Raw genomic sequence first — 24,349 nt, 5'->3', positions numbered from 1 at the left:
ATAGGATACTGAGTAAGCGATTAAAAAGAAAAGAGGTACTATGACCTCGTGGTAGTGCCCCTGAAAGAAGCTGATAGCAGAACCCCTGCATATGAAAAGACCCATTATACAAACAGAAGCAGTCTGAAGTGTGTATACATTAGTATACATCTAAGACTTTGGGGCATGGTTAGGAGCACAATGTTATTTAAAAATAAGCAAAATTATACATTTTTACCAAAACACACCCAGATGGGCTATATAAATGGATCATCTACAAAACATGTATGCAAAGAAAAATCTAGTGTATAATGTCCCTTTAATATACTTTTAAACGCTGTGATTACCTTGTAGCTAAGCCCCTTTTGACAGCCTCCTGATCACATGGCTATTTATTATCTATTGACTTGCATTTTAGCCAATTAGTGTTGTGTCTGCCACAACTCCACAGGAGAAAGCACAATGTAATCTGTATGGCTCACATGGCTTAGCAGTTGTGAAAATCTAATAAAAAAGCATGTGATAAGAGGCTGTGTGTAGTGGTTAGAAACAGGCAGAAATGTGGAGGTTTAAAAAAATATATAGGTATATAACAAAATATATAAACAATGTTCAATGTGCAAAGTTGGGGAATGGGTAGTAAAGGCGTTATCTTTAAACAATAACAATTTTGGCGTTAACTGTCCCTTTAAGCACAGTTACAATAACCCACTGTCAAGGCAGAAAATGACTAGTGATTTATGCCCTATCATTTGGCTGATTTGTGGTCTTCTGCTTAGGAGTGACAATGCATCGTGGCCCATAACAGAAATATGCTCTAAAAAAAATCATGCAAAAAAGAATATGCTCTATTGTGTTAAATCGTTTTATCATTACACCATTGCTTGCAAAATGGTTAAACACATAGTTACAGTCAGTTCACGTGCAGCAATGCACTTTTTAATTCTTATAAACCCTGGTAATTTAGAAAATAACACCTTGTAATTGGCTTACATTTTTACTAATAATAAGATCTATTAATGGGATATCAAACCCAAAATAGTTAGTTTTTTTTTAATTATTCAAATTGAGCATGCAATTTTAAACATCTTTCGAATGTACTTTTATTCTCAAATTTTGTTTTATTCTCTTGGTATCCTTTGTTGAAGGAACAGCAATGCACTACTGGGAGCTAGTTGAACACATTGGGTGAGCCAATGACAAGAATATAAATGCATTTTCCAGTTTAGCGGCTAGCTCACAGTAGAGCTTTGCTGCCCCTGAGCCTACCTAGCTATGCTTTTCAACACAAAATACCAAGAGAAGGAAGCAAAGTAGATAATATAAATAAAATGGTAATTTGCTTATAATTGTATGCTATCTAAATCATGAAAGAACATTTTTGGGTTGTATGTCCCTTTAAAGAGACATTGCACACTAGATTTTTCTTTGCATAAATGTTTTGTAGATGATCCATTTATTTAGCATATCTGGTAGTGTATAGTTTTGCTTATTTTTTTTAATAACATTGTGCTGATTTTCAGACTCCCAACCAAGCCCCAAAGTGCCATATGTATACTGATGTATACAGACTTCAGATTGCTTCTGTTTGTATAATGGGTCCTTTCATATGCAGGGTAGGGGGGAGGGTCTGCACTCAGTCCCTTTCAGTGAGTGTTCCAGCCTAACCTCATCAACAGTGCTAAATTGAGATCTTCTAAGAAAGTTTTTAAAAGGTTTTATACTAAAAAATTTAGATCTGTATCTGTGCATATTATTCTTTATAGTAGTGTCTAATACATGGAGTTAAATGAAAAATAGTTTGTATTGTCCCTTTAACTATTCCAGAAATAGTTGTTTTCACTTTAATTACTATAACTCATATCAATTATATCATTGTGTAAATAAGAGGAATGACATCTCTTAAGCCGCTTTATGAAATCTCCAATTTTACTTCTGATTCATACATTAGTAAGAAACCAAAAATGTTCCATAGAGGTGAATGTGTGTACAACAAGACAGCTGTAGCATACAGAAATGCCACAGTGTCTTCTGAACATATATTTATAAGCCATGGTTGTTTTGTTTCCAGTCTTGTATTGGGTACAAAGAAGAATGGGATTAGTTTATATGGAATCTTCAAAAATAAAGTAGCTAGTTAGCCACGCCAAAGATCACATTCCTCAGCCACACAGTATGTTTCCAACCACATCACAGTCTAATACAAACTCTAACAAGTGGTCCTAAAAACGTACATACCCTTAGCATCAGTGCACGTAATGACCACACACGCCTTCCAAACATAACCATATTACTTTTCTAACCTCAATATGTTCAATATGACTAGAGTTGGTTTTGCAGTACGAACAAAAATACACTTTAAAAGCAACCTTTTTATTTTAAAGCTAAAATTATATATAAATATGCAGAAAATTGTAGAGCAGGTTTTCATTCACAGGCTTCCTAACTGTAAAATATAGATGGTAAATTCCCATAGGAATAAAACAGCCAATTTGTTGTTTTTTTCTGTGATATATTTACTGTACCCTTGTATAGCGCTGGACAACTGTATTTTGAGTTTCGAAAAGCAGAAACAATCTTTCCATTGACATTTGTGCTTCTGTTTATACCAGAATATAACAGATAATAGATTTGAATACTGATTTCCATAGATGGCTGCACACTGAAATCTATAAGAATAAAAATTAAAATGTTATACTTTAAAAAAATAAGTTTTTTTTTTTGTTTTGTTTTTTTTTGCAAATTAAAATATATTTGTATTTCTTGAGTGTGCTAAAACAATTGCCTATTCACAATGTTGGAACTTATAGTTATTTATAATGTAACAACATTGCAGTATATTTTCACTATTTATTTTGCCCCCCTTTATCATGTAATTTAGCCCTGAAATCAGAACTTGAAATGCGCCCTGCTGACTCCTCAAGGCTAATCCTGCTAGATACCTGTCCCTTAATGGATTTAGCTGATAACATCTGCAAATAAATGCATTTTATACTATACTGACTGTGGCTAGCCTGGTAGTCTGCTGACTAAAGCAAAGATTGTCTCCTCCAAACAAGGCAAATGATGGGTGCAGTTTGGCTATTGAAAAGTAATTGCTGAAATAAAATGACAGTATACACAAATTTTCATATAACTGCATGTAATAGACACTACTATAAAGAATAATATGCACAGATACTGAGCAGACCCTGCCCTGCATATAAAAATATCTATTATACAAACAGAAACAATATGAAGTCTGTTGACATAAGTATACATCTAAAACGGTGGGGCTTGGTTAGGAGTCTGAAAATCAACACAATGTTATTTAAAAAATAGGAAAACTATACATTTTTACAAAAACACCCCTTGATGGGCTATATAAATGGATCATCTACAAAGCATGTATACAAAAAGAATCTAGTGTACAATGTCCCTTTATTTTGTTTAAAAACATTAAGACATATATATATATATATATATATATATATATATATATATATATATATATATAATATATTGTACAGAAAAAACTTGCACTCGCTGGAACTTTTCAATAAATCTTTACTGTGATCGTGACCATAACGTTTTGGGGATAATATATCTCCTTCCTCAGACGAGGATATATTATCCCCAAAACGTTTATATATATATATATATATTAGGGCTGCACGATTAATCGCATATGCGATTTAAAACCGAGATTAATCGCAGCGATTTAAAAAACGCAAGAGTAAAACGGAGGTGGAGAGGGAGGATGAGAGTCAATGACACATCCCCTATGTTTTCCTGGACAGTCACTCAGCTAAATGACTAACACATGAAGCAGTGTGCATTGTACTACCTTTACTGCACTTAGAAACACAAATCATGCTGCTGCACAGTCAGCACTTTTCAGGTTTCTCCATGCACTCTGCTTCATGTTACTCATACCATAGCTAGAATGACTGCCCAAAAAAACACGGACAATGTGGTAAGAACTGGCCAGCTAATTTCATTTCAATTAGCTTTTGTTGAGTCCACTTGTTTGTATTATGTACTCTAACTATAACTGTTCTATTATGTACTACAGAAAAGTTGTGTGATGTAATATGACAGGCTGCAGTATGTCAGGATTCACCTTGTCAATACCACATTCCTCATGTTTGCCTGGACAGTCACTCATCTAAATGAATAACAAATGCAGCAGTGTGTGCATTGTACTACCTTTACTGCACTTGTACACAAATCATACTGCTGTAAAGTCAACACTTTTCAGGTTTCTCCATGCTTACACTGCTTCATATGTTAATCGTACCACAGCAAGACTAACTGCCCAAGAAAACATGACAATGTTGTGTCAGAAGACCTAAGAACTGGCTAGTGTCTACTATGTAACCACAGCACAGGTAGCTAATTTTATTTTAACTATTTTGTGGTTTGTATTTTTATGCTCCCAGAGTGTATTGGACATTAAGAAACATTTACATTAAGATTCTGTAGTGTTAAATAACTTTTTTTATTGAAAAAACTAAGGTGTTATAGTCATTTATAAGAAAATTGCAATTATATATATATATATATATATATATATATATATATATATATATATATATATATATATATATATAAATATAGCAAAGAAGCACTCACTGAACTTACTCCAACTGTAACAAAAGTTTAATGCAAAATAGTGACGTTTCGGGACAACAACAGTCCCTTCCTCTTACCAGTTAACAATGTGAAAAAACAGCCCTTAAATAGGCTCCAAATTACCCCTCCCCTGATGTTTGACCAATCATGGCCAAAGAAATTCAACACACCCTTCATAGTGACCAATGGCAATCAATGATAGAAAGCCACCTATACATATAGTGAAACATGTGTATAACAAACAATCATAAATGCAGTTTAAAATGGGACCCTGAATCGTCAATGCAAAGGGGCAATCTCAATCCAATCTGGCACAGAGATAGGCAAGAAAATATACAATTAAAAGTGCGAGCAAAACAACAAAAATAGAGATTGTTTGTTTGTTATACACATGTTTCACTATATGTATAGGTGGCTTTCTATCATTGATTGCCATTGGTCACTATGAAGGGTGTGTTGAATTTCTTTGGCCATGATTGGTCAAGCATCAGGGGAGGGTAATTTGGAGCCTATTTAAGGGCTGTTTTTTCACATTGTTAACTGGTCAGAGGAAGGGACTGTTGTTGTCCCGAAACGTCACTATTTTGCATTAAACTTTTGTTACAGTTGGAGTAAGTTCAGGGAGTGCTTCTTTGCTATATTTCTACCATTATCCTCATAGCACCCTGACAAGTTGCAAGAGTTGGTGAGAGTGCACTTACACCAATCTTTGGAAATATATATATATATATATTTTTTCGGTTATTTGTAGAGCGCCAACAGATTCCGCAGCACTAAACAGATTCTGCAGCGCTATATATATATATATATACACACACACATATATAATATATATATTAATTTCAAGCGCTCTTTGAAAACCCACCTATTTAGAGAAGTTTACCATCTCTCCTAGCCATAATAAATCTGAATTATCTGCCAATCTGAGTCTGAAGAACTATCTGCCAATCCAGATGACAAGCTACCCAAACCTTGTGTCTCTGCATCCTCCACCTGTAAAGACTAACTTGTTTTCTTTTTAGTTTGTTATGTATTTACATCTTACCACAAATGTTTGTCACTCATATATCCCTACCTTTGTATATTTGATATTGAGTAAAAATAAACAAAAGCAGGAAAATCTCATTCCCCAAATGTAATACAGCAAAAGCTTACAAAAACTTGCTCATATAGCTTATACGTATTTATTAGGGCACATAACTACAGAACCAACAACATGGATTCCTATATCAAGAACATATCACCAAAGGCTTACAGCATAAAAAAACAATAACATTCTTGCTATAAACAAGAAGTGAATAATAGGAAACTTCTAAAGCACCATATCTTAGTAACCATCTTATAAGTAACCTGTGTCAATTGAAATAGTCCCAAACGGTTGCAAATAATTGCCAATAGTTGTCAATTGTGATAAAATCCCACTGTCCTTACAAGGTTTACATAGATGAATATCTCTTATTCTTAGAATATCGTAAAATCAAAATGTATGTTCAGTGATATAAATGACAGGGAATATTGATGCCAAATGTACCCCTCCTTTCTGTATGTGTGCCCAAGTGTTATGTGTAATTGTAACTCTATGCTGGTCCTCCTAGAGATCGCGCGTACTAGACCCAGATCACAACAATTCAGTGGATATAAAATAGGGGACTCACCAACTCCAACTTGACTTTGCAATAAGTGGACACTAAAGAGCCACTATTCTGCTGATCCGGCTCTCACTTGATCCACCCAGACCCGGGCTTGCAAGCAAGTGCTGGTAACCACTCTATGAGCTAGCAGTAGGGTATCAACATTAACCAGAGCCTCAGTCCCTACGTGTCGAGGAGACATCCGTAGTGTTATTTTGCTGTGGTCTTATGGACACGGTATATGTTGGTGGTATAGAGGATGCCAAGTTTTGAAGGAGCAGCTCCAGTATGCACTCTATCTAGCTAAGAGCTGAATTAGAGAAGGTGGACACACCACACTAATCACAGCAGCCCGGGTCTGGGTGGATCAAGTGAGAGCAGGATCAGTAGAATAGTGGCTCTTTAGTGTCCGCACATTACGAAGTCAAGTTGGAGCTGCTTTTGTTTATTTTTGCTTAATATTGGGATGCTGGACTAGGTTTACTTTTGTGTTTCTTTTGTGTGTGTGTGTATATATATATATATATATATATATAACATGCAGAGTTCTACCCAGGGCCTTTTTTAGTGGGTGCACCACCCGGCTGATTTTACTGCCCGTCCGGCTTAAATTGTAGCCAAAATTAAAGGGACATTATACACTCGATTTTTCTTTGCATAAATGTTTTGTAGATGATCCATTTATATAACCCATACAGGTTGTTTTTTTTAAATGTATAGTTTTGCTTATTTTTAAATAACATTGTTTTGATTTTCAGACTCCTAACCAAGCCCCAAAGTTTTAGTAAAATACCGACATATTCCTACTCCAGCTTGCTCCTATTTGTGTAAAGGGTCTTTTCATATGCAAAAGAAGGGGGAGTGTCTTATTTTCACTTGCAGTGGGCTTTCCAACTGCCTTTTCAACAGAGCTAAACTGGCAGCTTCTAAGTAAGTTTTTAAACAGTTTTATATTGGATTTTTATATCAGTATCTGTGCATCTTGTTCTTTATAGTAATGTCTGTTACATGCAGTTATATGAAAATGAGTGCATACTGTCCCTTTAAGCTTCTCAAAACCAATTGCCTTCTTTGGAGTAGACACAACTAGGCCACGGTTTACAAAATAACCATAGTTTACAAGTTTCTTATCTAATGCTCTCTGCATAAGCCAGTTAGGGACAGAGAGACAGTAGGATTTGGCTTGTGAAGCCTGCCAGTATCAGTTCTCAGAATGGGAAAACTATTACATTACCGGAAAAAGGCAGCAAAATAAAAAAAGATGTATAAAAATTAAATTGCAATGTTTTTTTTTTTTTACTACACATAATCATACATTGTATATTGCAATTTAATAGTGTTTGCTGTCCCTTGAAGGTGGGCACATTTAAATTTACAGTAGGAACAATGTTCTAAATGAAAAAAAAACACAAAATGTGTATTAGTGTTATTGTGATAACATCAACTTTATAATAGTACTTCATGTACTGAAGAAAAACGATTTTAATTTTCTGATACAAGAACTCCCAAGTCTTCTAACAGCATAAAGTTATGTTGTTATAAATTACCTATTCCAAGAGACATGAAACAGACTATGTTTATGTAATTCAGCCAACTTAAAACACTGTGAGCAGAAGAAGTGTAACTTGTTTGCTTTGCTGTAACTTCACATTTAGAGAATGATCTTTCCAAGCAGAAATATCCATCATTTCACCACTATAAAACTCGATCATATATAATCTGGGGGGTTCATCAAAGCTGAACATAAGTCGAGTACTACAGTATACTAGACTACCTAGCATATGAGAAGGAAAATTACAGCATCTAGGAAGAAATATATATATATTTGGAATATAAGGAAGTGATCAGTAACAATAATCCAAACAAATAGCACAGTCTGTGAAGAGACTATGGGGCCCATTTATAAAGCTCCGTATGAAGCTTGAAGGGCCGTGTTTCAGCGATGTCTGTCGGACATGATCCGCTGATTGGATCATGTCGGACAGACATTTAATAAATAGGCCCATATATACATATATATATTATAGTTGCAGGTTGCACTCCTGCCGTGTCAGGTAAAGCCTTGGGTGCTGCAGAACGTTTAAATATAATCCAGAGTAAAGAGCGCACTCCAAAGGACTTGGTTCAAATCCCACTTTAATGTGAACGTTTTCGAGCCTCAGGAGCTCGTCATCAGACAGACAGAATATTTACAATTGCACTTTCCACCACCAAACTTTTATACACAACATGCAAGGACGTCACGTTCTACACAGTAGACACAGCCCGGGGGGGGGGGTGTACATCCGTGTCAGCGTAACCTCCAAAGTACAAACAAAATAAGGTTATCACCCTATGTTACAATCTTGCTAATAGTATAATGTTGCAATTTAAAAACAATGTGATAATATCAACAACAGATTCAACAAATCTATATATATATATATATATATATATATATATATATATATATATATTAAATGTTGAGTTTAAAGTAAAATAAGCTTATTGTGCATTGTGGATTGATTGTTGAACACCCTACTGGTTTAAAATGTCATCTCTAAAGCCCTTTATTAAAGGGACAGTCTATTTCAGAATTTGTATTGTTTAAAAAGATAGATAATCCCTTTATTACCCATTCCCCAGTTTTGCATAACCAACACGGTTATATTACTATACTTTTTACTTCTTTAATTACATGGTATTTAATCCTCTGCCGATTTCCCCCTTATCTCAGTTCTTTAGACATACTTGCATTTTAGCCAATTGGGGCTGAATCATAAATAACTCCACGGGAGTGAGCACAATGTTATCTTTATGGCATACATGAACTAGCATCCTCTAGCTGTGAAAAACTGTCAAATGCATTCAGACAAGAGGTGGCCTTCATGGGCTTAGAAATTAGCATATGAGCCTACCTAGGTTTAGCTTTTAACTAAGAATACCAAGAGAACAAAGAAAATTTGATAATAAAAGTAAATTGGAAATTTCAACCAAAAAAAGTAAAGAAGAAGTAGGTACCTATATGTATAAATAGATATAAAAAAAACAATGACACAGGCAGCACTTGCAGTGAAATAATTATCAGTATAATTTTATTTAAACCTCATAAAACATCGGTGAGACCAAACTTGGTCTATTACTATAAAACATATTAAAAAACACTATGGGAAATATTAATAATGTTATATGGCATAAAAAGTACAGTTCAATGTCACATAAACAGGTTAAATCAAAGTTCAGGCAACATGAGAGCACTTAAAGTACCAAAGAACGCTCTCTCACACAGATTGCCTATAACTGACAGTCCATTTTAAACACACTTTCTTTTTTATATCTATTAATACATATAGGTATCTACTTCTTCTTTACTTTTTTTGGTTTAAATTTAGCTATGAATGTATGCACTGCAGATGAACTTTAAAATGGTTTAAAAAGAATTGAGAACACACCTACTATTGTTTCCAATTTATAATGCAGGGCATGTTATTTATAAAATGACATGCCCTATCTGAATCATGAATGAAAGTTTAATTTGGACTAGACTGTCCCTTTAAAAGATTTACAAAAGATCTACACACAAAACAAATGTCTGAAAAGCAAGAACCTCCTGTGGTTTAATAAGTACAGATATATATGAGCTTCTGCACTAACCAAGCAATCTACGTAATGCACATTTCGGGGTCATGGTTTTGAAGTCTGCAGGTTTTGAAGCATTTGTAAGGCAGTAGAATAATTAAAATTTTCAGGGTTAAATTAGGGGAAAACTGCCATAAATAGTGAAAGTATATTGCAAATTAAAATGACCAGTAAATAATCAACAAATGCCTGCTAAAAACAACAATGCAATAGCACTTAGTCTGAACTTCAAATAAGTACTGTAGTAGATTTTTTTTCTGACAAATTTCAAAGTTATGTCTATTTCCTGTATCATGTGAGAGCCATCAGCCAATCACAAATATATTTACATAAAGGTATATTCTGTCAATTCTTGCACCTCTGAACCAATAGCGGTGCGTGTCAACTGACAGGTTTCTGAATGCCCACAATGCTATTGGTTCAGGGGTGCAAGCGGCACCTCATTAGTAGAAGATAGTTGTGTCGTGGGCGAAAGGGTGAGTTTAGCACCCTTTTTTACAAGGTTGATGAATGAAACTCCCCTTGATTTTTAGTGATGGTAAATCCTAGCGTTTGTTAAACGCTTGGATTTAACATCACTTTAAGCCAAAACACAATGAAATGTCTCAGCTGTTAACCTGTCTGCTCTCAGTTCATGGTTGCAGGTTCAATTCTGGCATTCATCTTTCTGAGGTTGATAAGCTGAGTGCCACGAAGTTGGAAAATAACAGCAATTACTGAGGCCGGTTTTACAATTAGACAATTAGAAGTGAAGCCACAGGAATCAGGCAGCATTTAATAGGGGTGGCACATTGTGAGAGCATATTCCAGATCATTGCATTTTTTGGTGAAAGAGACAAAAAGAAGGGGCACCTCATGGTGCTAAATCTTACAAAATGCTGTAAAAATGGATAAAACCTAGAACTACTCAAAAATGTACAGCACCAGCCTCAGTGCTCAAGCACAGCCTGGAAACTTTGCAGATCTCCAGCAATGTGACAAAGCTCCTATCTTGTATTCAGGGGGTATGGAAATAAAAATATATAATAAACATATAGCCAAGCTAATTTTCATAGGACCGACTGCTATCAAGTCTAGCGTGACAACCGCTGAAATAACTGCTATACACTCACTACCTAAATCTGTCCAAGAAAATAATGCTGGGATAAATATAAAATATATGTGTATAATAGAAATGATATTTATTGAAATGTACTTCGTATTTCTCGGCCAGAGGAAATGGCCAAGAAACACAAAGCATATTTTAATAAATATAGCATAGTGTATAGAGTTTATAGCATATATATATATATATATATATATATCAGTCTATACGTCAGTCCTATAAAAAGTAGCTTAGTTATAGGTTAATAATACACAGGTAGTAAACTCTTCATCCAAACTGCTTGGGGCCGGAAAAGGTTTGGATAACAGAATAGTTTGGATTTTGGAATATTTGCATCTGTAAAATTTTACTTTGGAGAGGGGATAGAACCAAGTGTAAAAAACAATACAATATCTTATGTCATTAAAGGGCCACTGTAAGTAAATATTTTCTATGCCTGTTACTAACTAACTACCCCAAATACGCTTTTTATCAATAGCATTTCATTAACATATCTCTACCGTATATCAGAAATCTTGTCTGCAAATTTAATTGTTTTCCAAACCCACTCCGTGGGTATCCTTTGCTCTCTACCAATCCGTTTACAATACCTAGGTTTCAAAATGGCGCTTTAAAGACAAAGTTATTGGTTTAAGTATTTTGAACATGCAGTGCTGAAAATAGTGGGCAGGATAACGTGACATCATCGGCGAATAAAAGATATAACTTTTAGAACGTTATGAAACTTCGTTTTGGAGAAAATATAGGTCAGTAGGTTTTAATTAATGTTTATTAACTTTAATATGTTAGTTGTTTAGCTTAAAAATTATAACAGAAAGTAATCCTTTAAGGAAATATTTACATGTCACTATACAGTTTATAGATGTAACCTAAAGGGTAGTTTTATATCATTGTTAATACTTTTCTATATATAGTACTCTCAGAAAGATAGTGCAGTACTGTAGTCAGAAAGGTAATAGCTTTTTTAAGTAAATATAGACTATTTTTTGCATTTTAGAGCAAAAAACAAACCAAAAGACACAGACACATACGATTCTGACTTTATCATGGAAAATAGTAATTTTTTATATTATTTTTTTTTTTTAAATATTAATTAAAAAGTTTGGATTTCTGAATAAATTTGGATTTTGGAATTTCGGATTTGGGGATTACTCCCTGTATACCTCCTGATGAATTCCAGAGGATAGAATACTGCCTGTGAGACAGAGCTCAGATTGATTTAGCACCATGAGGAACCCGTTCTTTTTGTCAGTAATGGTAACGCACACACAACCAAGAGTTAGAAGAGGATCTTCCTTGGTAGTGTGTTTCGGTGATTTTTGTGTTTTGTAACAATTTATTTGGGATTTGGCACCTCCTGCATTTATAAGAATTGTTTATGCAAGCCATATGTATATATGATTTTTATTTTAGTAAATAAGGGTTGGGTGACATCATTTCATTTTTGAACCAAGATAGTACAGTGTCTTGATCCAGCCTCGTTATTATTTATCAGATGATAATCTCTGATTAAACCTCACGTGTGTAGTAAGCACTTTGAAGTATAGGAACCAAACTATCAACCTGTATGTTCCTATAAGCTGAAAAAGATTAAAAACAGAGATGGACAAATTTCCATTGCCAGGGAACAACAACCTTTTCTTCTTTGGATTATTGTGCATATATCTATGTAAGCACACTTATCTGACCCCAGGAAAAGAGTGGGGGTGGTTTCCTCAATATTCCTACTGGCTCCTAAATTTCAAATAAATCTGTCAACCCCTAGACAAGAATATGTATTTAAAAATGGATGTCCATATAAGTTCCTGTATTTTTTGTTACATAAAATAACCTGCCTGCTCATAGAATCAACAACCAGCAATCTCTGGTTTACAAAAGTCAAGATCTGCAGAGGCACTGTAAAATTTAATAAGTAAACCAGTTGAAGTAAAAAAAAATTGAATTACTAAATTTATAATTAGTTTAGCTCAGTGATTCATTATCTTACAGAAAATTGAATGTGTTCAGAATGGATTTGTTTTCATTCCACTCATTATTAATGATTGAAGAAATAAGTATGGAATTATCATTCTCAACCATACATCAGAAACTCTCTTCCAGAGGCTAAAATCTACAACTATCAGGCAGAAAGTAGCACGCCACTGAGAATGTTTGACTAATAATGAGAAAATAGGAATTAGTGTACGGGTGAGGATAACAGGATCTGTTTTTTTTTTTTTTTTTTTTTAATTAAAGGGACAGTCTACTCCAGATTTATTATTTTTTATAATGATAGATAATCCCTTTATTACCCATTCCACAGTCTTGGATAACCAACATGGTTATATTAATATACTTTTTACCTCTGTGATTACCTTGTATCTAAGCCTCTGCAGACTGCCCCCTTAATTCAGTTCTTTTGACAGACTAGCATTTTAGCCAATCAGTGCTGACTAATAAATAACTCCACATGAGTGAGCACAATGTTCTCTATATGGCACACGTGGACTAGCGCGGTCTAGCTGTGAAACACTGTCAAAATACACTGAGATAAGTGGCGGCTTTCAAGGGCTTAGAAATTAGCACATGAGCCTACATAGGTTTAGCTTTCAACAAAGAATACCAAGAGAAGAAAACAAATTTGATAATAAAAGTAAATTGAAAAGTTGTTTAAAATTGCATGCCTTATCTGACCAAGGAAAGATTCATTTTCACTAGACTGTCCCTATAAGTGACAAATCATTACAATCTTATGAAGCTGTCATAATACAGCTCCTATCACCACTAAACTAAACATGCAAATCTTTTTAAAATCACAGACTGGTTGATCTACATTATACTTGTGTGTTGGCATCAATGAAGCATGTTACTTTAAGCAGCAGGAAAAAGAAAAAAAGTGAAGCAACAAGTACAAAAAAAAGTATATACAATTTGAGCTTTGCTATCAAACTTATATTAGTAACAATCACACATATGTAATAAAACAACATATAATTCATGAACTGATAAAATAGATAAACTAACAAAATATAACTACTATAGTAGTTTTTACTTGTATTTCTCTGTAAGAAAAAGTTACATAAACATGAGATTTTGTATATAAGTGCTGTAGATATAAAAGAGCAATAGGAAATTAACTTGAAGCATATTATTATTATTATTACACTATTACTTCATATAACTATATATTTATCTCAGCAACAAAAAATAATGCTCTGTAATTACTGAAATGTCCTATGCACAATAATCACAAAAAACATTATTGGGTTTTATGTCCCTGTAATATAAGTTTTTGCTATTGAAATATAATTATAAATATATAGTTAAATAAAATACAATGGCATAAATATGTTAAAGGGAGTTATCGAATTTGCGTCATTCTCTTGCACTACTGGGAGCTAGCTGAACACATAGGGTGAGCCAATGACAAGCGCAGCCACCAATCAGCAGATAGCTCCCAGTGGAGCGTTGTTGATCCCAAGCTTACCTAGGTATGCTTTTCAAATAACTGTACCAATATAGTTACTATATAAAATTATATATATATATATATTCGTAGAAAAAAGGCACTCACTGGTTCAAATAAAACTTAACATTTAATAAATACTTAAGTTAAGAATGCATAACGTTTCGGAGGTATTCCACCTCCTTTTTCAAATGCATGATACAGACATTTTGGAAGATACAAATACTGCTTTTTGTATCTTCCAAAATGTCTGTATCATGCATTTGAAAAAGGAGGTGGAATACCTCCGAAACGTTATGCATTCTTAACTTAAAGGGCCATAATACCCAGATGTTTAAACACTTGGGGGTCCATCCGATAAAAATCGTCGCCCGCAAAAGCCGGCGACGCCAATATTTACGCTGGTTTGGTATCACATATACGGCGTAACCTAGAAGTTACGCGCGTATATTTCTGCCGTCGCCCATAGTTTTTTGGGCTATAGGCAGGTATACCAAACCAGCGCAGTTTGGTATCCAATATGCAGCGTAAGGACTTACGTGGTGAAAATGGAGAAAACTTACTCCATTTTCACCTCGCCACAAAAAGCAGCCGTAAGAAGCCTTACGCTGACTATTGGAGCCCCGTAACTCCCTAAACTGGCTGCTAAAATAAACCTAACACCTAACGCATGCGCAATGTCTATCTCCCTGTCAACCGCGATCTTCTAAAATAAACCTAACACCTAACGCATGCGCAATGTCTATCTACATGTTAACCGCGATCCCCCCCCCCCCCGAAATCCCTAATAAAGTTATTAACCCCTAAACCGCCGCTCCCGGACCCCGCCTCCATCTACATAAACTAACCCCCTACTGTGAGCCCCTAAAACCGCTGTCATCTACCTTATCTATCCCCTAATTAGAACCCCTTACACCGCTGTCATCTACCTTATCTATCCCCTAATCTGACCCCTTACACCGCTGCCACCTATATAAAAATTATTAACCCCTAATCTAATCCCCCTATACCGCCGCCAGCTATATTAATATTATTAACCCCTAATGTAAGCCCCTTACACCGCCGCCATCTCTATTAAAATGATTAACCCCTAATTTAATCTACCTACCCCGCCGCCAGCTATATTATCTATATTAACCCTAAGTATATTATAGTTAATATAGGTATTACATTATATATATTAACTATATTAACCCTAATTATATTAGGGTTAATTTAGTTAATATAGTTACTATAGTATTTATATTAACTATATTAACTCTATCTAACCCTAACACCCCTAACTAAATTTATATTAAATTAATCTAATTCATTTATAAACTAAAATATTCCTATTTAAATCTAAATACTTACCTATAAAATAAACCCTAAGATAGCTACAATATAATTAATAATTACATTGTAGCTATGTTAGGGTTAATATTTATTTTACAGGTAAATTGTTAATTATTTTAACTAGGTATAATAGCTATTAAATAGTTATTAACTATTTAATATCTACCTAGTTAAAATAATTACCCAATTACCTGTAAAATAAATCCTAACCTAAGTTACAAATACACCTACAATATCAATAAATTAAATAAACTACAAACATCTATCTAAAAATACAATTAAATAAACTAAACTAAATTACAAAAAAACACACACTAAATTACAAAAAATAAAAAAAAAAGATTACAAGATTTTTAAGCTAATTACACCTATTCTAAGCCCCCTAATAAAATAATAAACCCCCAAAATAAAAAAAATTCCCTGCCCTATTCTAAATTAAAAAAAGTTCAAAGCTCTTTACCTTACCAGCCCTTAAAAGGGCCTTTTGTGGGGCATGCCCCAAAGAATTCAGCTCTTTTGCATACAAATACAATACCCCCCCCCCATTACAACCCACCACCCACATACCCCTATTCTAAAACCACCCAAACCCCCCTTAAAAAAGTCTAACACTACCCCCCTGAAGATCTCCCTACCTTGTCTTCACCACACTGGGCCGAACTCCTGATCCGATCCGGGCGATGTCTTCCTCCAAGCGGCAAAGAAGAATTCTTCCTCCGGCGATGTCTTCCTCCAAGCGGCAAAGAAGAATTCTTCCTCCGGCGATGTCTTCCTCCAAGCGGCAAAGAAGAATTCTTCCTCCGGCGACGTCTTCCTCCAAGCGGCAGCAAAGTCTTCATTCTTCTGGCGGCATCTTCAATCTTCTTTCTTCGCTCCGCCGCCGCGGAGCATCCATCCCGGCCGATGACTGAACGACGAATGAGGTACCTTTAAATGACGTCATCCAAGATGGCGTCCGCCGAATTCCGATTGGCTGATAGGATTCTATCAGCCAATCGGAATTAAGTTAGAAAAATCTGATTGGCTGATTGAATCAGCCAATCAGATTCAAGTTCAATCCGATTGGCTGATCCAATCAGCCAATCAGATTGAGCTCGCATTCTATTGGCTGATCGGAACAGCCAATAGAATGCGAGCTCAATCTGATTGGCTGATTGGATCAGCCAATCGGATTGAACTTGAATCTGATTGGCTGATTCAATCAGCCAATCAGATTTTTCTAACTTAATTCCGATTGGCTGATAGAATCCTATCAGCAAATCGGAATTCGGCGGACGCCATCTTGGATGACGTCATTTAAAGGTACCTCATTCGTCGTTCAGTCGTCGGCCGGGACGGATGCTCCGCGGCGGCGGAGCGAAGAAAGAAGATTGAAGATGCCGCCGGAAGAATGAAGACTTTGCTGCCGCTTGGAGGAAGACGTCGCCGGAGGAAGAATTCTTCTTTGCCGCTTGGAGGAAGACATCGCCGGAGGAAGAATTCTTCTTTGCCGCTTGGAGGAAGACATCGCCCGGATCGGATCAGGAGTTCGGCCCGGTGTGGTGAAGACAAGGTAGGGAGATCTTCAGGGGGGTAGTGTTAGGCTTTTTTATGGGGGGTTTGGGTGGTTTTAGAATAGGGGTATGTGGGTGGTGGGTTGTAATGGGGGGGGGGGTATTGTATTTGTATGCAAAAGAGCTGAATTCTTTGGGGCATGCCCCACAAAAGGCCCTTTTAAGGGCTGGTAAGGTAAAGAGCTTTGAACTTTTTTTTAATTTAGAATAGGGCAGGAAATTTTTTTTATTTTGGGGGTTTATTATTTTATTAGGGGGCTTAGAATAGGTGTAATTAGCTTAAAAATCTTGTAATCTTTTTTTTATTTTTTGTAATTTAGTGTTTGTTTGTTTTTGTAATTTAGTTTATTTTATTTAATTGTATTTTTAGATAGATGTTTGTAGTTTATTTAATTTATTGATAGTGTAGGTGTATTTGTAACTTAGGTTAGGATTTATTTTACAGGTAATTGGGTAATTATTTTAACTAGGTAGCTATTAAATAGGTAATAACTATTTAATAGCTATTATACCTAGTTAAAATAATTAACAATTTACCTGTAAAATGTAATTATTAATTATATTGTAGCTATCTTAGGGTTTATTTTATAGGTAAGTATTTAGATTTAAATAGGAATATTTTAGTTTATAAATGAATTAGATTTATTTAATAAGAATTTAGTTAGGGGTGTTAGGGTTAGATAGAGCTAATATAGTTTATATAAATACTATAGTAACTATATTAACTATATTAACCCTAATATAATTAGGGTTAATATAGTTAATATATATAATGTAATACCTATATTAACTATAATATACTTAGGGTTAATATAGATAATATAGCTGGCGGCGGGGTAGGTAGATTAAATTAGGGGTTAATCATTTTAATAGAGATGGCGGCGGTGTTAGGGGCTTACATTAGGGGTTAATAATTTTAATATAGATGGCGGCGGTGTTAGGGGCTCACTTTAGGGGGTTATAGATATAATATAGCTGGCGGCGGGGTACGGGAGCGACGGTTTAGGGGTTAATAACTTTATTAGGTTGCGGCGGGGTACGGGAGCGGCGGTTTAGGGGTTAATAGCTTTTTTATTGTTAGGATAGTGAGGGGGGATAGCGGATAGAGGGTTAGACGTGTCGGGCTATGTTAGGGAGGCGTGTTAGACAGTGCGGGTGATTTAGACTTTAGTCAGGTTTTATAGGCGCCGGCAGTTTCTAACGTGGCGCAAGTCACTGGTGACTCCAAAAATCTGTACTTACGCAGATTTCTGGACATCGCTGGTTTGTGAGACTTGCGCCACTTTAGCAAGTGACGGCGCCGCATATTGGATGGCTCGAGTTGCGAGCTGAAACTGCGGGCGACGTGGGTTCCCTCGCTTGCGCCGCAAACTGCGATCTATATCGGATCGCGCCCCAAAAAGTGATGCAGCATAGCTGTAAAAAGCTGTCTAGAAAATATCACCTGAACATCTCTATGTAAAAAAGAAAGATATTTTACCTCAAAAGTTCCTCAGTAGCCACCTCCCATAATTAACATTATTCTGTTGGTATCCTTTGTTGAAAGGCATATCTAGGTAGGCACAAGAGCAGCAATGAATGCACTACTGGGAGCTAGCTGGTTATATGCCTAGTCATTGGCTCACTTAGTTGCTATTTTGGAGCTGACATTAACTATGTGTTTCATTGACAGGAGATAAATACAGTTGTATGCAAGCAGAATCAGAAAATAACTGTTTGCATTACGCTGCAGTGGTTTGACTTTCCTACATATCATATAAGCTATTACTACTACAACTAATAATAATGACTTCATATGCACACACCCACAACTATCTCACAGCCCTTCATAGCCTGCATTTCTGTAATGCCTCCATAATATGGTGAAGGACTGGTAGAAAGGTTTGTGTTTAAAACTGCTACTGCAGGAGTTTGATCGTGCCATAAAATACAATAACTATAATGTCTTAGGATAATGTGCTCAAAAGCACTAATGCTGTATCTTGTCACACAGGATGCTGATAATTCAGATCTACTGTTTAGGTCACTAGTTTCTAACAACACACTCCAAGGACTTCTGGTAATACCTCTGTGTGAGCAGTGACTTAAAGGGACATGCCACCCACATTTTTTCTTTTATGATTTAGAAAGAGAATGCAATGTTAAACATCTTTCTAATTTACTTATATTATCTAATTTGTTTTATTCTCTTGATATTCTTTGATGAAAAGCATATCTAGATATGCTCACTAGCTGCTGATTGGTTGCTGAACATAGAAGCATCATGTGATTGGCTCACCATGTGCATTGCTTTTTCTTCAAATAAGGATATTTAAAAAATGAAGAAAAATAAATTATGGAAGTAAATTGGAATGTTGTTTAAATTTCTATTCTCTATCTGAATCATGAAAGAAAGATTTTGGGTTTAGTGGCCCTTTAATAATTGGATTGATGAGAATGACAAACCTGTTCAGATGCAGAAATACAATGGTCCCTGACACGTGGACTTGGGCTATTCTGCTTCAGGTCTGCCTGGGAGCCTTTGTTATATGTATAGGGCTTGGTGTTCTAGTACTGTGGCATTCCTGGCACTAAAGACAAATGAAAGATTCTGAATTTCAGTAAACTTTCTGTAAGACAACATAAAGCTCTAGTGAAACCTTGCATTGTACGTCATGTACACTGTGTACTTCTTGGGATTCCTACATTTCATGGCTATAAAACAATAAAAGCACTTTTTTCATATATTCTGTTTAGCAACCAATAGTAGGAGAAAGCTTTAAAGGGGCAGTATACACCAATTTTAATATGACTGCATGTAATATACACTACTATAAAGAATAAGATGCACAGATACTGATATAAAAATCTAGTATAAAACTGTTGAAAAACTGACTTAGAAGCTCACAGTTTAGCTCTGTTGAAAAGGTTAGCTGGAACACCCACTGCAAGTGGTTGTATAGCAAAAAGAGCAGAGACTTCCCCTTCGTCTGCATACAAAAAGACTCTTTATACAAACCACAGCAAGCTGGAGTGGGTAGACAACAGTCTACTTCTAAAACCTTGGGGCTTGGTTAGGAGTCTGAAAATCAGTGCAATGTTATTTAAAAATAAGCAAAACTATACTTTTTTTTTTTAATGTATGGGCTAAATAAATGTATCATCTACAAAACATTTATGTAAAGAACAATCTAATGTATAATGTCCCTTTAATACCTAGTTCACAGTGTGCATGTGTGGTCCAAATATTTGCAACTTTTCATACTGGGGCTTTTATTTTACTTATCTCTTCAAAGTAAAGGTATTACAGTCATGTAGTTTGTTTTTTTTACTATAGTTATTTCTAAACAAAATTACAACACACAAAAAAATCACACTTGTTGCATTAAAGGGATATGAAACTCAAAAGTGTTTTATTGTGATTCAGACAGAGTATACAATTTAAAAAAAGGTTTCCAATTTGCTTCCAGAATGAAATGTGCTTAGATCCCATAGTGAAGAGATACCTAGGTAGTTGTCAGGAGAACTCCATGGCAAGAAAAGGTGCTGCAATTTAGTGCTCTTGCAAATGTATAACATTCTTACAAAACGGCTGCCTTATAGAGCACGACACATACACACTCCTGAGCCTACATCCCTGCATTTCAATAAAAGATACCAAGAGAATGAAGAAAATTGGTAATAAAAAATAAATTAGAAAGTTGATTAAAATTGCACAATCTGAATTATGAAAGGAAAATGTTGGGTTTCATGACCCTTTAAAAAACAAACTATATGCAAACAGCAGATGCAGCTAAACCATTTTTTTTATGAAAATGACTCTCAGCTAGGCGAAAATTTCAAAAATGTGTTTTCTTTGCAACCGCTTATGTTAAAGCTGTGAAATTTGCTGTACAACCATATATTGTCACCTAGAGTTACATCTGATCGTAATGAAAGTATTAGTCATATGGTGGTACAGCCATCTTGAAAAACGCAAACATTTCGAAAATGTGTTTTCTTTCCAACTGCTAATGTTAGAATTGTAAAAACTTCTATAAAGCTTTATATTGTGACTTAGCTGCTTGTATGCCATTGCAATGTCGGTGCTCATGGCCACCTCTATCGCTGCTTGCAGCTATATTTATTATTATTATTATTATTTTTCCGCCGTTTTTTTCAAATTCTTATAATAACAACAGCATAACTCAAAAACTCATGAAACTTGGCACAGTGCTAGAGATCTATGCTGTGCATAATCCTGTGCAATATAAATCTCATAGGTCATGTGATCTAGCAGCCATATTGTTTTTTGCGACAAATTTTGACAAACGCTTGAAAATCTTCTTCTCTGGAACCGCTTATGTTACAGTTGTGAAACTTGCTGTGTGCACTGCTGTACTGACCTAGAATAAAGTTTGTTCAAGACAAGTGATTTGGTCACATGATCTAGCTGCCATTTTGAAATGTGCGAAAATCTTTAAACATCTTCTTCTCATAAACCGCTAAGTGCAATAAAACGCAATTTTGCACATGTACTCTTTGCGACGTCATCTACCAAGATTGTTAAAACTGCGAATTTTTCATAATCAACATGGCTGCTATGAGCGATTCGCCTTTTTATCGTTGTTTAATTGCGTAAATTTGCACTTTATGCATTATATTTACACTATTTAACTATATTACAGTGCAGCAGACACATGATTACACATAGTCATGCCACCTAAAGTGCAATAAAGCGCAATTTTGCACATATGCTCCTTGCAAGGTCCTCTACCAAGTTTGTTAAAATTGCAATTTTTCCATAATCAACATGGCTGCTGTGAGACATTAACCTTTTTATCGCCATTTAATTGCGTAATTTTGCACTTTATACATTAGTTTTACAATGTTTAACAATATTACAGTGTAATAGACACATGATTACACATAGCCATTACCCTTAAAGACAATATTGCAGGTAAAATTCGCACTGCGCAGTCGCCTTCGTGAAATAAAACATTTGCAAATTTTCATGAAACTTCTGCAAATTGTAGGTCATGTGATCTAGCAGCCATATTGTTTTTTGCGACAAATTTTGACAAACGCTTGAAAATCTTCTTCTCTGGAACCGCTTATGTTACAGTTGTGAAACTTGCTGTGTGCACTGCTGTACTGACCTAGAATAAAGTTTGTTCAAGACAAGTGATTTGGTCACATGATCTAGCTGCCATTTTGAAATGTGCGAAAATCTTTAAACATCTTCTTCTCATAAACCGCTAAGTGCAATAAAACGCAATTTTGCACATGTACTCTTTGCGACGTCATCTACCAAGATTGTTAAAACTGCGAATTTTTCATAATCAACATGGCTGCTATGAGCGATTCGCCTTTTTATCGTTGTTTAATTGCGTAAATTTGCACTTTATGCATTATATTTACACTATTTAACTATATTACAGTGCAGCAGACACATGATTACACATAGTCATGCCACCTAAAGTGCAATAAAGCGCAATTTTGCACATATGCTCCTTGCAAGGTCCTCTACCAAGTTTGTTAAAATTGCAATTTTTTCCATAATCAACATGGCTGCTGTGAGACATTAACCTTTTTATCGCCATTTAATTGCGTAATTTTGCACTTTATACATTAGTTTTACAATGTTTAACAATATTACAGTGTAATAGACACATGATTACACATAGCCATTACCCTTAAAGACAATATTGCAGGTAAAATTCGCACTGCGCAGTCGCCTTCGTGAAATAAAACATTTGCAAATTTTCATGAAACTTCTGCAAATTGTAGAGGTCTATAGTGAGCATTAGTATGTGCAATTTGAAAGCCATACATTGCATAGCTTGGCGGCCATTTTGTTTCAAATGCGCTGTTTTTAAAAACTACAAAATTCTTCTTCTCCGAAATTGCTTATGGCACAGACTTGAAATTTTGTTTATAGAGTTATCTTATGACTAACATTCAGATTTGTTCAAGAGAAGTTGATACGTCATGTGGTTTGGCAGCCATTTTTAATTGTTCAAAAATGCCTAACGATATTTTTAAATTAATAATAAAACAAAAAACGTTTTACCAAAATGCTTTATTTTTGCCATGCTTATTGAAATCTATGGTGACAACTATTGTGCATAATATGGAGACTGTATATCATATATTCTGGCAGCCATTTTGTTTTTTGCGAAAATTTCGAAAATCTATTTTCTCTGCAACCACTTATGTTAGAACTGTGAAAATGTATGTATAACCTTATATTGTGACATACAGTTACATCTGTTCATGTTGAAAGTATTGGTCACATGGTATGGCCGCCATCTTGAATAGCGCAAAAACTTCGAAAATGTGTTTTCTTTGCAACCGCTTATGTTAAAGCTTTGAAATTTGCTGTATAACCATATAATGTGACCTAGAGTTACATCTGTTCATGCTGAAAGTATTGGTCATATAGTGTGGCAGCCATCTTTAAAAACGCAATAATTTCAAAAATGTGTTTTCTTTCCAACTGTTTATCTTAGAACTGCAAAAACTTGCTATATAGCTATATATTGTGACTTAGCTGCTTGTGTGCCATTGCATAGGCAATGCGCTTGGCCACCTCTATTGCTGCTTGCAGCTATATTTAGGTGGCCAAGCACTATAGTGCTGGACACCTATTGTTTTTGCTCAGATTATTATTATTATTATTTTTATTATTATTATTATTATTATTATTAGGTGGCCAAGCACTATAGTGCTGGACACCTATTGTTTTTGCTCAGATTATTATTATTATTATTATTTTTATTATTATTATTATTATTATTATTATTATTATTATTTTTCCGCCGTTTTTTTCAAATGCTTATAATAACAACAGCATAACTCAAAAACTTATGAAACTTGGCACAGTGCTAGAGATCTATGCTGTGTATAATCCTATGCAATATAAATCTCATAGGTCATGTGATCTAGCAGCCATATTGTTTTTTGCGACAAATTTTGACAAACGCTTGAAAATCTTCTTCTCTGTAACCGCTTATGTTACAGTTGTGAAACTTGCTGTGTGTACTGCTGTACTGACCTAGAATAAAGTTTGTTCAAGACAAGTGATTTGGTCACATGATCTAGCTGCCAT

At 35.0% G+C, this 24,349-nt stretch overlaps 1 protein-coding gene across 1 annotated transcript in view; it reads right to left on the bottom strand.

The window, feature by feature from the left end:
• Positions 1–19,832, bottom strand: part of SGMS2 (sphingomyelin synthase 2) — a 115,808-nt gene extending 95,976 nt beyond the window's left edge. The window contains exon 1 of the mRNA XM_053703524.1: positions 19,726–19,832. The gene's annotated coding sequence lies outside the window, so the exon portion shown is untranslated. The remainder of the gene's footprint in view (positions 1–19,725) is intronic.
• Positions 19,833–24,349: the final 4,517 nt, after the last annotated feature.

This window comes from Bombina bombina, chromosome 2 (genome assembly GCF_027579735.1).
Source record: "Bombina bombina isolate aBomBom1 chromosome 2, aBomBom1.pri, whole genome shotgun sequence".
Taxonomy (NCBI): domain Eukaryota; kingdom Metazoa; phylum Chordata; class Amphibia; order Anura; family Bombinatoridae; genus Bombina; species Bombina bombina.
The sequence above is the reverse complement of the archived record's forward strand: the minus strand, read 5'-3'. Positions and strand labels throughout refer to the sequence as shown.